A 13,866-nucleotide genomic window follows, 5' to 3' on the forward strand; every position below is an offset into this window, starting at 1 on the left:
TTTTTGTGTGCAGTGGGAAGACACTGAAAAATTTTAAATGGCAGGGGTGGTGGATACATGCCATGCCATAATTTATGCTTTTTAAAAGATCATCACGGGAGGAAAAAATGTTACAGGACGAGAAAGTGGAAACAGGAAACTTGATATTGACTAAGCAGGGTAAATAATCCTGAATTTCTAATGGGGGGTGAGGGAAAGGAAGAATCAAGGATGAATTTAAGTTTGGGGCTTGAGCAATTGGGGGCTGGTAAATATGAGAGAGAGAGAGAGAGAGAAAACTGGGGGATGAGAAGGTTTGGATATGATAAGATTAAGTTTCCTTCCAAGTGGAGGTGTGAAATAGGCAGTCAGGTGTGTAAGAGTACAGTTCAGGGAAAAGGTCAGAACCGTATTTGTAAACTAGGGAGTCTTTGGAATAAAGATGCTCAAATCCATGAATTTAGATAAAATTATTTAAGGAGAAACTATGGTTAAAGAAGAGAAATGGCTAATAATTCAGTCCTTCAGTGCTATAAAATTTAAAGGTCACTCAGAAGGCATAGACAGTAAAGTAGAAGACAAAGCAATAGAATATACTAAAAGCCAAGAGGAGCGAGTGTTCACAAAGGGGTTCTTTCATTCACTCAGATATTTACCAAACACTTACCCCAGTGTTCTGGGATATATCAGTGGATATTAAAATGGATAAAAATCCCTGTTCTTATGGAAGTTATATTCTACTGGGGACGCCAAACACTAATCCAATAAACAGAATAAATTTTAAAATCACATTATATCGTAGAAGATTTTTTTATGGAAAACATTTCTTAAATTAAACCATATTAACAAAAATCCAGAGTGCTGGGAGTAGTGGAAGAAGTAGTTTGTAATTTAAAAGAGTGTGTCAGAATAGGAAGTGACTGACTCTGTCAAAAGCTATTGAAAGAGTGAAAGGAAAACTGAGGACAGAGCAGTGACTTGGGTTTGAGATAATTGATGACTTTTGACAAAATCATTTCAGACTATAGTGCAGATGGAGTGGGTAGAGGAGAAATTTAAAAATTAAAAAATAGAGACAGTTACTGAAGAAAATCTTCTCAAGAAAGGTTTCAAAGAGAACAAAAAATCAAAGACAACATTGAAGAAGGAAGTGAAGCAGAGGTAACACTTTCTAAGGTTAGAAGGTACTAAAGAAGTGGGTGTGCTGATGAGAATGATCCAGTGTGGATAGAAAAGAATTGAAGATGCTAAACGAAGGGAATGTGTGAAGCAGCAAAGCTGTTGGGAGGGTAAGAGCAGATGGCACCTGACAGCACAGTGCAGGCGATGGCTTTGGATGGGAGTGGACACAGGTCATCCTCCTAACCATTACAACAAGACAGAAAGCAGAGGATGTGGTGGATTTGGGTAGGTTGCTGACACGGTATGGTTGCAGGAACTAGATGAATTCTACTTGATTATTTTGCTGATACTCTGGGCCATGAATGCAAGCCCTTGGTCTAAGTTTAAGAGAATGTCATGACATGCTCCTTAGGTGTCAGTCATACTTCTCTTCTGGGCTCAAACGCAGGAAGAATATAAACCGGAAGCAAAATGGGAAAAGAAGTATGCCTTATTCATTCAGGCAGTAGAAAACCAGTGAAACTGCACAGTGAGTACAATTCTAGAACGAGAAGAGAAGTCTGAGATGAAGACAAAGATTTCACGGTCAGTGGTTAAAACTTTGGACATGAGATCAACTGGGGAGAAGATAGGGTGTGAAAAAAAGTAAGGAACTGAACATGGGACCCTAAGGAAAACTCATATTTCAAGTGCAAGAAGAGAAAGGTGAAATTCCTAAGAAGTAATCAGAACATGAAGTAGCTCACAGTTAAACACAGTGTCAAATACCAAAGAAATATTAGCTACAGTAAGAAGAGACAAGGATATGCAAATAGGAATGTTAGTGGGCTAAATCTAAAACTGTTTTTTAATAAATTGAGTACTGAAAGGAAGGGGGGGGAAAGTAGTGATGCTGTGGTTGGTTCCCTTTTTCAAGAATCTTTACTGTAATAGGGAAGAGAGAGAAATGAGAATAGTTACAGGGAGTGGATTTTTTGTTGCATAGGTTTTACATGTTTTTAATGGTAGAGACTAAACCTGGTTTATTTGAGAACAATAAAAAGTAGCAAGGGGAGTTTGCAGACACAGGAAAGAGAAGCACCTCAGGAATGAAGAGGTGTGGTGGCCACAGCACAAGGTAGCAGAGTGAGTCTCAGGTAAGTGGATGTACATTATATACATTAATTTGGTAGGTGCTGGTAAAGGAAAGAGGAAGCTCTCACCTGAAATTCTCAGTATTCTTAGTAAATTGGAAGTAGGATTAGAACAGACTAACGGAAAAAAAACAAAATTAAATGAGTTCTTTTTCCCAAGTGGTCTACTCAAGCCTGGCCAAAATCTTTGGTGAGCAGACCAAAGAAATGAACAAATGAATCCATGAAATGAGACACTGAACAGAAAGATACCCATAGAAAGTAAGGAGGTTTTCAGGAAGAAAATTCACACTCCATATCTAAAAATTACTCTTCCACTCCCAGTGCCCCATGAAGAGATCAATGCTTAAGAACCTCTAAGATGAAATCAGATTTTTTAAAAAGCATATCCAAAACAGTGCAAGTCACAGGTTAACTAGGGGCAGACAGAAACAAAAGGCTCATACCTATACAAGTTTGCCTTGAATAAGATAAAAACATGAGAAATGAAATGTTGTTTTCCTTTTCTAATGACTAAAACAAATCACACCAAATTGGCCACAATTTCTGGTATGGTCTAATATAATAATGCCATACACAAAATATATAAAATACACGTATTTGATAGAGACTTTAATAAGACTCTTGTCGAGTTGTGGAAAAGTGGATGTGATGACTAGATTTATCCAGGGGAATTGGTAACAGACAGAAAGATTGCCAATTAATAGATTGATACAGTTCATAAGAAAGAATCTAAGTGGAATATTGAAGAATACAGTTTTCAGACCTAGATATTGCAAACATTTTATCAATTATTTGGATGCCGTAATACCATAATACATGATGTATTTATGATTGTGAGGGGAAGCTAACATACGTGTGTGTGAGTGTGTATAAGACAGAAAAGAGAGAAGGAGGGAAGGAGGGAGGAAGTAATAGAAGACAGAGACAAAACATTAGTAGATGAAGATATACATAATATCTGTCGAGTCATCCTCAGACTTCATATCCACTGCCACCATCCTGATCACAGCCATCACAGTTCTTGTCTGAACCAGACAGCCACCACCTTAATGATTTTCCTTCCATTTCTGTTGTTGCCCCATGTAGAGAAACATAAAATCAGAATATAAACAGAAAAATAGTGGTGGCATAACAAGGACTCACAACAGTGTGGAGATAAGTAAAGATGGTGGCCTTTGGAGCATGTCAAATGTGGGCTTAAATTTAGACTGTCTAGTTATTAACTGTGTGACTTGGTCAATTTATGTAATCTGTCTGTGCCTCATTTTCCTTCTCTGAATAAAAGACATGTCTGTCATAGATGACCTGATTAAGAATTCAATGAGATTATGTAGATAAAAGGCCAGTGTGATTTGTTCTTATTAAACTGTTGCAATGAATACAAGGAAAACTGTTACAGTAACTGACTGATGAGCTTCAAAAAAGGAAGGTGGAGAAAACAAGAGAATTGTCTTCAAAAAAGTAGTTGTCTTAATACTTGAATATGTATTTTTTCAAGTATCATTTTTAAATTTTAGTTTATATAAAAAAATGGCCTAGAGAACAATGGGTAATATATCACAGAATAAAGATTTAGACTCAGTTTCAGAAAAATATCTCCTGACAAATAGAATTGTGAGAAAATAGATTAACTTCCAGGGATGTACTGAGATTCCAGTTACTGAAGATATTCCAGCAGATGATGGGAAAATACCAGAGCTGTTCCGGAGCTGCTTGAGTGGGGTGGAAGACAGGGCACGGTGGCTCTGACGCTCCCTTCTACAATATGACACTTCTAAAATCCTATAAGCAGACTACAATTTCCCTCTCATTTGGAATAATTCATATTAGAAATTGAAATCTAAGATGTATTTTTATCTTTAAAAAGCTGAGGTATCACCATGCATCTAAGAGAGAAGGTTTGTCTCAGGTTCATCATACAGGTAAATTAAGGAATTTTGATGCATTTACATATTTTTATCATTCACTCATCAAATACACACATTCACACCCACACCATATTAAAACAATATGCATTTATAACCTATTTTGACACATATATCTCTCTCTGAAAAGACTATCATATTGCTGATAAAACCATAAGCAGTTCTTTGGGCCTGTTTTACTTTGGGGCATCTTAAAATAGAGGGTTATCCATACCACCTATAGCCTTTAGTCTGAACTCACAAAGAATGCATGGACTCAGTTCTATTTTTAAAGCTTATAAATACATATTCAGGAAAGAATAGAAATGAAGAATATGAAGAAATCTCAACTTCTTTCTTTTCCAAATTATTTTTTTCTCTTATATTATTACTGTAAGAAAAAAAATCACTGCTATGCAAGGCATTTCTGCTTACTGATCCATAAAAGGAAATTGTGCTGAATTTTTTTTCCAGACTAAAGAATAGCAAACCTATAGCTGTTTTTCTTCTCCCGTTTATCTCTTTTATGACAGGAATGAAGATAATGACCGAAATATATGCAATACTTAAATGTTGTCAGATATTCGTCATATTTATATTCTTCACCGACTGCACTGTCCATAGTGATTTAATACTACATTAAAGTCAAACCTGGGAGGACATCATAAACAGCTCTTGTTTAAAGGGCATTGTGAAGGAGAGCCTTTAATCTGATTGATGAAATAAATGGAAAGTAATCTATCCTCTATTCAACAGCTTGTTGATGATATGAAAGAATTCCTACTCAAGCAAGCAAGGCTTTAAAGAGAAAGACCTCTTTCATCCTGTCAGCCTCTCATTTTTAGAAAAAAGTTAAGTTTTTCATCATGGTTCAGGGGAGTCCTTGTAAAACGTTCATTGAAAATTTAAGAGCAATTACAGTGTCAGACAGCTAGAAAAATTGCTTTTACTGAGTGAGAGTTCTCTGACAGATGCATTGTGGGAGAATTGATTCTTTCTAAGGGATAAGTGAATTGTCATTGTTAGGCTCTTCTCATGACATCTAGCTAGATGTCATCTGCTTTGTAACAGAAGATTTGAATCAGACAACTGTACTCAACACTAGACAGTGTCTAGATTAGTTCTGCAAAGAAATAAGGCTTTGCTCTGCGTGGCATCAACTGAGCTTTTAAAGATTACAGATGAGCAAGGGTTTCAAAAAAAAAAAGTTAGAAAAATCAAAAACAAAGCTTTATAGCCACTTCAGAAAGCCTGGATGTTTAACCTGTAAGGAAGTCTGTCAAATCCTTGTGGAAACCATATAGAGAAAAGATCAATAGGATACCTACTGGCTCCATTAGCTTGATGTAAAAGGGGGACAGGGAAGCTGCTCTTCCACAAGAGAAACTACATTACATTATTCCAGGGATTATGCGGGATCAGTTCTCTTTGCAGAGAAGAAGAGAAGAAAATGAATGAAGATTCTTGGTGGGCCAGGACTGGAGAGAAAGGGCTTGGCAGGTAATATAACTGGTGATAAGAGAGTGGCTTATTGACTGGGAGGTGTCTCTAATTAGATGTTCATTTGCATACGGGAAGATGCCAGTTCTAATCTGGAGTGAGACTGGAGGAGAGAGTCAGAAAATCAGCTGTCACCCAATCTGCTGCACGTTAAATCTAACATAGTGACTTTAGTACTTGTTCGGTATTTACACTGAGTTTTGGGAGTGAAAGAATATACTTGCTCTGGAAAACATATGCATTTTCTCAGTAAAATAACTCTCTACATGTCATAAATTTTCACAATCTCATGCACAATTACCCTTGAATAAGGACTAAAATATTATACATGGATAAAAGTATTTAATATGACTTGGTGTTAGAAAAGGATAAAAAAAAGAAAAAAGTTTCAGTGTTTTTTTTAGAAAAGTTATTTCCTAAGTGAACTTTTATTTTTTATGATTTATTATTTTATACTTACAGTGTATTACAAAGGTTTATGTTTAAATGGATTTACTTTAAAATTTATTTTTAACAAAAGACTTTTTACAAAATTAGCTTCTGAATATTTTCAATTAAACTTAATCCAACATGGACAATTCTATTGGTTAGATTAAACCACGGGAAGTTTCAATTTGAGGGAATCGTTAGCATTGACCAAAATATATCTGGTTATTCACAGAATGGTTCAAAAATTGATAAGTTTTTGTATGATTGTGTTTTTAGTTCCCAGTAACAATTAAAGTCCAATAAATTTAAAAGAACAGTTTGACAGAGTTGCCTCAGCTTTAGCAAAATAGCAACAGATTAACTGTCTCTCCTTTCTTTAACTTATTTAATTTACCTTGGGTTTTTTATGGCACTAAAACATTCTTGAGAATCTGTAGAAACACAAACTGTCAGCATAACCTTTGCAAGAAAAGCTTTGTCTTCTCCAACTGTGGCCTGTGCTTGTATTCCTGTTCCGAGCATTCTAGCCATTTATGTTTCCCTAGAGTCTTTTATCAATGTTTATTTGAGTTCTCAAATGAATTGATAATGATTCAAAAGGGCAAACTCAAATTCTGCTAGTAGAGTGCAGTTAAAATTAAACAACACACAAATCTGACTGCCTTCATTTCTGGTGTTTTCCTTTTAATATCCCTACACATTTGTTTTACTCAAATTGGCAAAGTGCATTTAAGTAGTTTACTAACAACTGAATTATTTCATGTGTCTGCACCTTAAACAGTAATACATTATTCAGTGAATTGCGTAGATGGAGAACAGTGTGTTATCCAATCGATGGTGTTACAATTCGAAATGTTTGGCATTGATCAATATCACAACTTAAGCTAGGGTTAAAATAACTTTCTCGATGGCATAGAATTTTGTAAGTGTAAATCTGACAGTGAGATAATGTGGTTCAACTGAATGCCACAAACACACAAATGTTTCATCTATCAAATATTTTAAAACTAATAGGCAAAATAATTTTTTTTCAGCTTTCATAAAGAACATTCCTACAGGCTGCTTGTGTAATGAGATCATATATACTTAGCAAATGGCAGAAATATATTGAATATAATATTTTATAATATATTACCAAAATTAAGCCAATTCAAAGGTGTATAAATAGAAGCATACCATTCTTCCACATAAAATTTGTCTTTAATGTGTTAGAAAACATTGCAAGATATTCCTAGTCCCAAAGTAAAGATACTTGAAAAGGGGTTGAGTTATGTTTGATCATGTGATCTAAGCACTCCTTCCTCAACAATGTGGAAGAGGGAACAAACACAGTCAAGAGGCCTTTACTCATCTACAGCTGAATAATTAAGGCCCTTATGAGAAAGCATATGATGAACTTGTGAAATCTATTTTATCCATGGTCTTATTAATGCACATGAAATACACTATGATCATGTGTTCTGTTAAATAATGTCAGACTACTTTCCAGTGGAAAATAGATTTCACTTCCATTTTATCTACAGCCTCATTTTACTCAAAATTATTTCTGACAAAAATTGTCAGCAATTACAGAATTTTTTTCCCTTGCAGATGCATTTAAACAGACTCAAGTAGATAGAATTCTTAAATTTTAAACATTTTATGAGAAAAAAAGCAAAATTTTTAATTGAGGAAAAAATGAAACAAAATAATGATTTTCAAAGGCACATTAAAATTTTCAGAAAAAAAGATAAAATTTAGTTTTTCAATCTATCACCATTAATATACAGAAAGAATCAATAAGTATGAGTCAATGGTTCATGCTTCTTTTAAGACCAATACCTTATATTACAATAGTCATCATTGAGATTAAAAGTGTTGCACCTTACCATTGTTACTGACAACCCGCGGGGTTTTATAGAGGAGAATTCTCTGCAATTTCTGAAAGGCGTTTCAGAAAAAATAAAATCTCTAGCATTTGTTGAGATTTTTATGGTGACTCCATGTTTATAAAGAAACAAAATAAATGCTATGTAATGGTTATGGTGGGAATGAATGGCTTTCCTCCAACAATCAGCTGTCTTAGTTGAATATGAAATAAGTCATCTGTATCTATGTTTGTGTAACTTTACCATCTGTGGCAAAGCATATTATCTAGTGTCACATTATAAAAGTCACAGTAGAGCAGGCTTTTTTCTTCCCAATATATATATATATATATATAAGAATTACTTTAATCTTTTTCTTCTGTGAGAAAAGATAAATGTTATCTGCTGTATATACCTGATGAAACACTTATCTGTTTTGATAATTAATGAATCCATTTTAAGCACATGTTATACTATCCATCTTTTGTGGTTAAAAAATGGTTGACAGTGTGATTATGTCTTTGTGAGATAAGTAAATGTGTGTATTCTTAGATCATCTGGCTTTTAAAATACCAGCAAAGTAAAACTTTGGCAAACTAGTTGTTTTTCTTGATCTGGGCTTCAAATTTGGTAGTTCCATCTATCTTATTGAATGAGGGTATATTATATCACAGTTGATAACTTGTTAAAAGATTGAACTCCGCTGAAGTTGAATATACTAACGGTTTATTAATATTTTCTATAATTACATGTTTTGCAAAATGTGTGGCATAAAACATTTCTCTGGGCAGTGTTGATGTAGATATGAGCAAAAGATAGAGTCAACCCTATTTACTCATCTAGGAAGAAAGTGTTGAGAATGGAAGACACATGGACCTCCTCTGAGTGCCCCTCAGGCCAATGGTTACAATGAGCAGTGAACTAGAACACTCAACATTTTTAACAATGTGGCCTGCCAATCTAAGTGCCTCTAAAACTGTACCTTTTGCCAGCACAGCCATTACCTCAGTTTTGAAGAGGCATGAGGAACCCTAAATAGTGTGTTTAAGTGGTAAAATGTTTTATTCTTAAACTCAGAAAAATTTAAGATACTATTTTGTTTCTATATTTTACCACACTGAAAAAGGTCTAGGAAACCTGTTTTGTATATTTAAGATAATAAAGCTCCCAAAAGTATTTTTCTAGCACATGATCTTCCCACCTCATCCATTCATACACTGTCCTGCCTATAATCTTGAAAGCTCCTCTCTAAGTCCATAGAGACATGTTGCCTCCTCATCACATCGCCCTGTACTTGAAGTTGAAAACATACTGACCACTGGAAAGCATTATAAAATATTCTGAAGTATAGTAAAAGTAAATGCAATAGGAGCTGAAAGTACGTCAAACTAAAAATTGTACCAAAGACTTGATATCAAAGTTTGAACGGGTTGGAAGCATGTTTTTAAAAACTACTTTTTTTCCTTTTTCTCATATATCTCAGTGTGTAATCTGGAAATTTCAAGTTACATAGCCACACTCAGGACATGATACACGTGTCCACAACACCGAGAGTGCAGCATTCACATATATCAGTTAAAAGCAAAGACAAAAAAAAGTATGTCCAGGTTGTCAATTTGTCTTTAATTTGTCCTGGAAGTTGCAGTGTCTTTTCACTGAAATACGTATTTATGTGGGGAGGGGAAGGAAGAGGACTTAATATACTACAAAACTTACTTAATGTCTCTTGTAAGCTCCTATTGAGTGTTGAGTGTAAACACTCACTGTTTTTGTTTTTGTGTTTTTTAATTTTAACTAATATGATGGATTCCCTCCTCTTGAATCAATTAGTTATCTTAGCAACATTTAGGCAGTAGAGCAGAAAATGATTAGAGCAAAAGCAGTTTAAACTTTGAACGCTCTCTATGAGAACCGTTTTGTTATCATCTATTGTAATGGCGTGGGACCATTGGGATTGCTTTCCCAACGTGACTGAAGAAATAGAGAGAGAGAAGGCAGGGAACTGGCTACGGTGGTGATAACAGGCTATCTCTATGGGTTATATTTAAAGCCGTGATGACACTGAATTCTTCTCTTAAAAACACGTTGTTCTTTGTGATGTGCCTCACAGACTTTAAGATTGACAGTAGTGTATAGTATCAAAAATTCCTTATGTAATTATGAATTAACTTTTTTCCAATGAAAATTAGTCTCTAAAGAGAGTTTTGCTAAAGTTTGTAATATCATATTAGGGAATGTCAAATATTTTAAAATGCTGATCAACAAAAGCTTAGGTTATGCAGCATTTCCCAAAGTCACTTGGCTTAGAGGCTTTATTCAAAGAATGTCTAGTTGAACAACGTTTCAATGACACATGAGGGAAAACATGAGATGACAAGGTCTGTGTCTTGCGAGAGGTATGTTATACATGCATAAAGCAACTTGGGGGAAAGAAACCAAAGTGTTAGATCACAGAACCAGGCAGATGGTTCTAAACTTCAGAGAAATGCAAAGGAAAGGAGTTTTCCAAGAACTGACCTTGCTATGGAAAACATTCTAGAAGCTAGTTCTGAAAAAACTGATTGGCATGGTTTAAATTCTGTATTTCATGGATATCAAGAATTCATAGAAGTACTCTTTTTCTCCCTTCTTCTATTTCTTATCAGACACTTATTACCATATGTTTTTAAATAGTCTCTTTGCTTCCGATTTCTACCTCATCAAAAGCTATGCTACCTTGCCATTATATTAAACTTCTGATATACCACATATTTTAAGATAATGTATAACCAAGGATTAAAACAAATAGCGAAGATTGTAAGATATCTGAGGAAAATAGAAAATAGTTTCCTAGATCGTGACTGGGAACATGCATGAGGGAATGTGCTCTAAAAACAACATGACCGCAATGTGGTTTTGGGTGTTCATTTTCAATATTTGCTCACTAAAGTGATGAAGAAAAGCTGAGCCAAGTATGGATGAGGCGAATATCTGTATCCTGCCCCTTCCCTGTCCTCTTTCACATTGAACAATCATTCTCCCTCATGTTCTTCTTCACCAAAGTAGATCATAATAGGTTCCATTACTTACGTCAGGAACAAGACATCCAATAGAAAGTATTCTTGTCCCTAAGTCTACAAATGCGTGTGCTTGGACTTGAACTACGTTTCTACAACCTTGCCTGCTTTATTCCCAGAATTTTGCAAAAAAAGGAGTGACAGGTATGCCTGACCTTATTTATTAGGAGAGATTTAGTGGGTGCCTTGGCTCTTAGAAGCAGAACACCATCTGGAATGAGCCCTACCTCAAAGAATTTTTCCCTATTAGTCAGTTTATTTACTATGCCACACTTTCCAATGTTACCCTCCATTCTACCCGGCCATTAGTAACTTAAGATTTTGTTGATGAATTAGTCCATGTTTACCTACATATTGTTTTATAATCACAGCATTGCTTTATAAACTATTAGCAATTAAATTTAAATGAATCAAATAAAATAGTAAATAGTTTCCTGGGATTTAATTAGTTTAATCAGTGAAAACCTGAGTAATTTTGGACTTAAATCCCTAAATTTCTTCATTCCTCTTTGGCTGTGCATTTCATTTACTACACAGAGACACACACCCTACTTGCTATCTCGCCATCAGTCTGCAGCCATGCTCAGGTTTCCAGAATTAGTCTGATACAAAAACAACCTAAGAAGAGTCTTGATTGCTGAAGTAGTCCTCATATGCAATAACTACAAATATAGTCCCAAAATGGTGGAAAAATAGAGGCTGTATTTAAAGGCTATATTATGCATTATATACACACTATGTATATGTGTGTGTGTATATATAAATATATATATATATATATATGTAAGTATAGATACACATTATACATATATATGTATATATATATGCACTGTGTATATTATATACAGAAGGTATATTCTGATCCTTATTTTCATGGAATAATGTAGAACCTTGCCTTAGGTGGTAATATCCACAATCCACACCTTTTATGAGCTCCACAGTAGACAGAAGTTTCGAGAAGGGAGGACAGTGATCCGCTGGTATGCTATAGAGAAGAGGAACAGCAGTGGCAGCTCTGACCCCAGCGAAAAAAGACTTACAATAGGGTTGGTGGCGACAATCGTAACAACTGTTCCCATTCCAACCAGTGCAGGAAGCAAACTGCAGACACTATAACAATGGAAAGTGTTAAAAAGATAAAAAAGCAGCTTAGCACTTGAGTAGATAACTGGATGCTGAGGAGAAGCAGCCAGTGGCAACCTGATACAGTACTGTAAGGGCTTCAGTGTGTCATCTGCAGGTAAGCTGATCATTGGAATCTGGAAGCCTTGAAGATACCAAGCAATGCAGTGAAAGAGAACACAGTGCTTACTAATGCAAACCTGGATTTGAAAATAGGCTCAGTTACTAGCTTTGCGACTGTGGATCAAAGTCTCAAGTCTCAGTTTGCACATCTGTAAGTCAGGAACAGCATGATGCTTGCCTCTTATGTTGGTTATAAGTATTACATGAAACCACATATGTATAGTACAAAGCAGAAAGTACACCATAAGCACTCAGGAAACAGTGTTGTGTTACTTAGCTCTAGGTTCCCTGCCATTTATTAGCAGTATTGATTTTTATTATGGAAAATACTTTGGGAACTTCAACAATAAACTACAGTTTAATGAATGTGCTAATTAGAAGTAATTTCAAACATACACAGTGTAAGTTTTATTTAAGCAAAACTGCAGAACTTCATTGATCCATTCAGTGTCTGGGTGTAGGTATTCCATGTAAGTGATTTAGCAGCTAACTGAAGGTTATCTTCTAATGTTTGTGATATATTTTAGTCATTTGGTGTGAAAGAGCCTTATAAAAAGGCACCCCTCCATTGCCCTAGAAAAAAAGGTCAATATAACAAATTGGATGTTTGTTTTGGGCAGATACAATGAACCTATAAATGACTTCAGATTACTGCATTTGAAAGATTTCTTTTGTCTGATTTCAGGATTTTTGCCTTGTCTTTAATCCTTGCTTCTCACCTATCATCAAGTACAATTTAGTCTGTGCCTCCAAAATGCAACTCAATAAAACTCCAAAGCACACCTACAACCACCCCCTTGACACGAAGGAATTCATTCACAGTGGGTGCCATCTATCACCTGCAGATGAGAAAATCATAACCATGAAACTTGTTCAGATTTTTGGTAAAATACAACTCCACAGGATCTGATAAACAGGGATCTAAAGATGTATTTTAAGAAGCTACACAACGCTGGTGTGGAGTTAGGATATTTATATGCCTTCTCAGGAAACATTATTTTCTTATCTGTAGGTTCTTAGCTGTGTTCCAGATAGGCAATATGCCAGATAAAAGATCCCAGATGAGTGAATTATAACTGTGTAATTATAGCTTTGGTTTAATGAAAAAAGTATTTGCTTGCCTGAAAAATTTATTATCTGGTCATTAAAGCAAATAGTTTTTCCTGTTATACTTGTAGAAAAGGCCAAATAAGCTTGCAAACAGTTTTATACATGAGCTTATAGGTATATTTTTCAAAGAGCTCTTTTTGGACAGAAAGCATTTGGCAAAAATTCACAGCATATGGAGATCACCCAGACTGTTTGAGAATTTATGTGATTCTTTGCAATAGGTTGGTTGACTGTGTCAACATAGAATAGAACAAAAGATAAATCTTTAAAAACTCTGTAGAGTGAACATAGATTATATAATATTCTGCTGAGCTTTTAGAGTTTATATTTTCTGCTTAGAATGTCCCTTGACCTTGGGAGTTGGCAATCACTATGAATATCATACCCATATGGAGTTACAGAAACTGAACCTGTGTGGGTGAACCAGGTCAGTGTTTTCAACTTTCTCAGACACATTCTATACATCTTGAGTATTGTAGTACAAATTTGTTGTTTCTAAAACAACCACGTGCTATGTCATTCCCTTTCTTGTTATAAA

Source organism: Manis javanica, chromosome 1 (assembly GCF_040802235.1).
Source record: "Manis javanica isolate MJ-LG chromosome 1, MJ_LKY, whole genome shotgun sequence".
Lineage (NCBI taxonomy): Eukaryota > Metazoa > Chordata > Mammalia > Pholidota > Manidae > Manis > Manis javanica.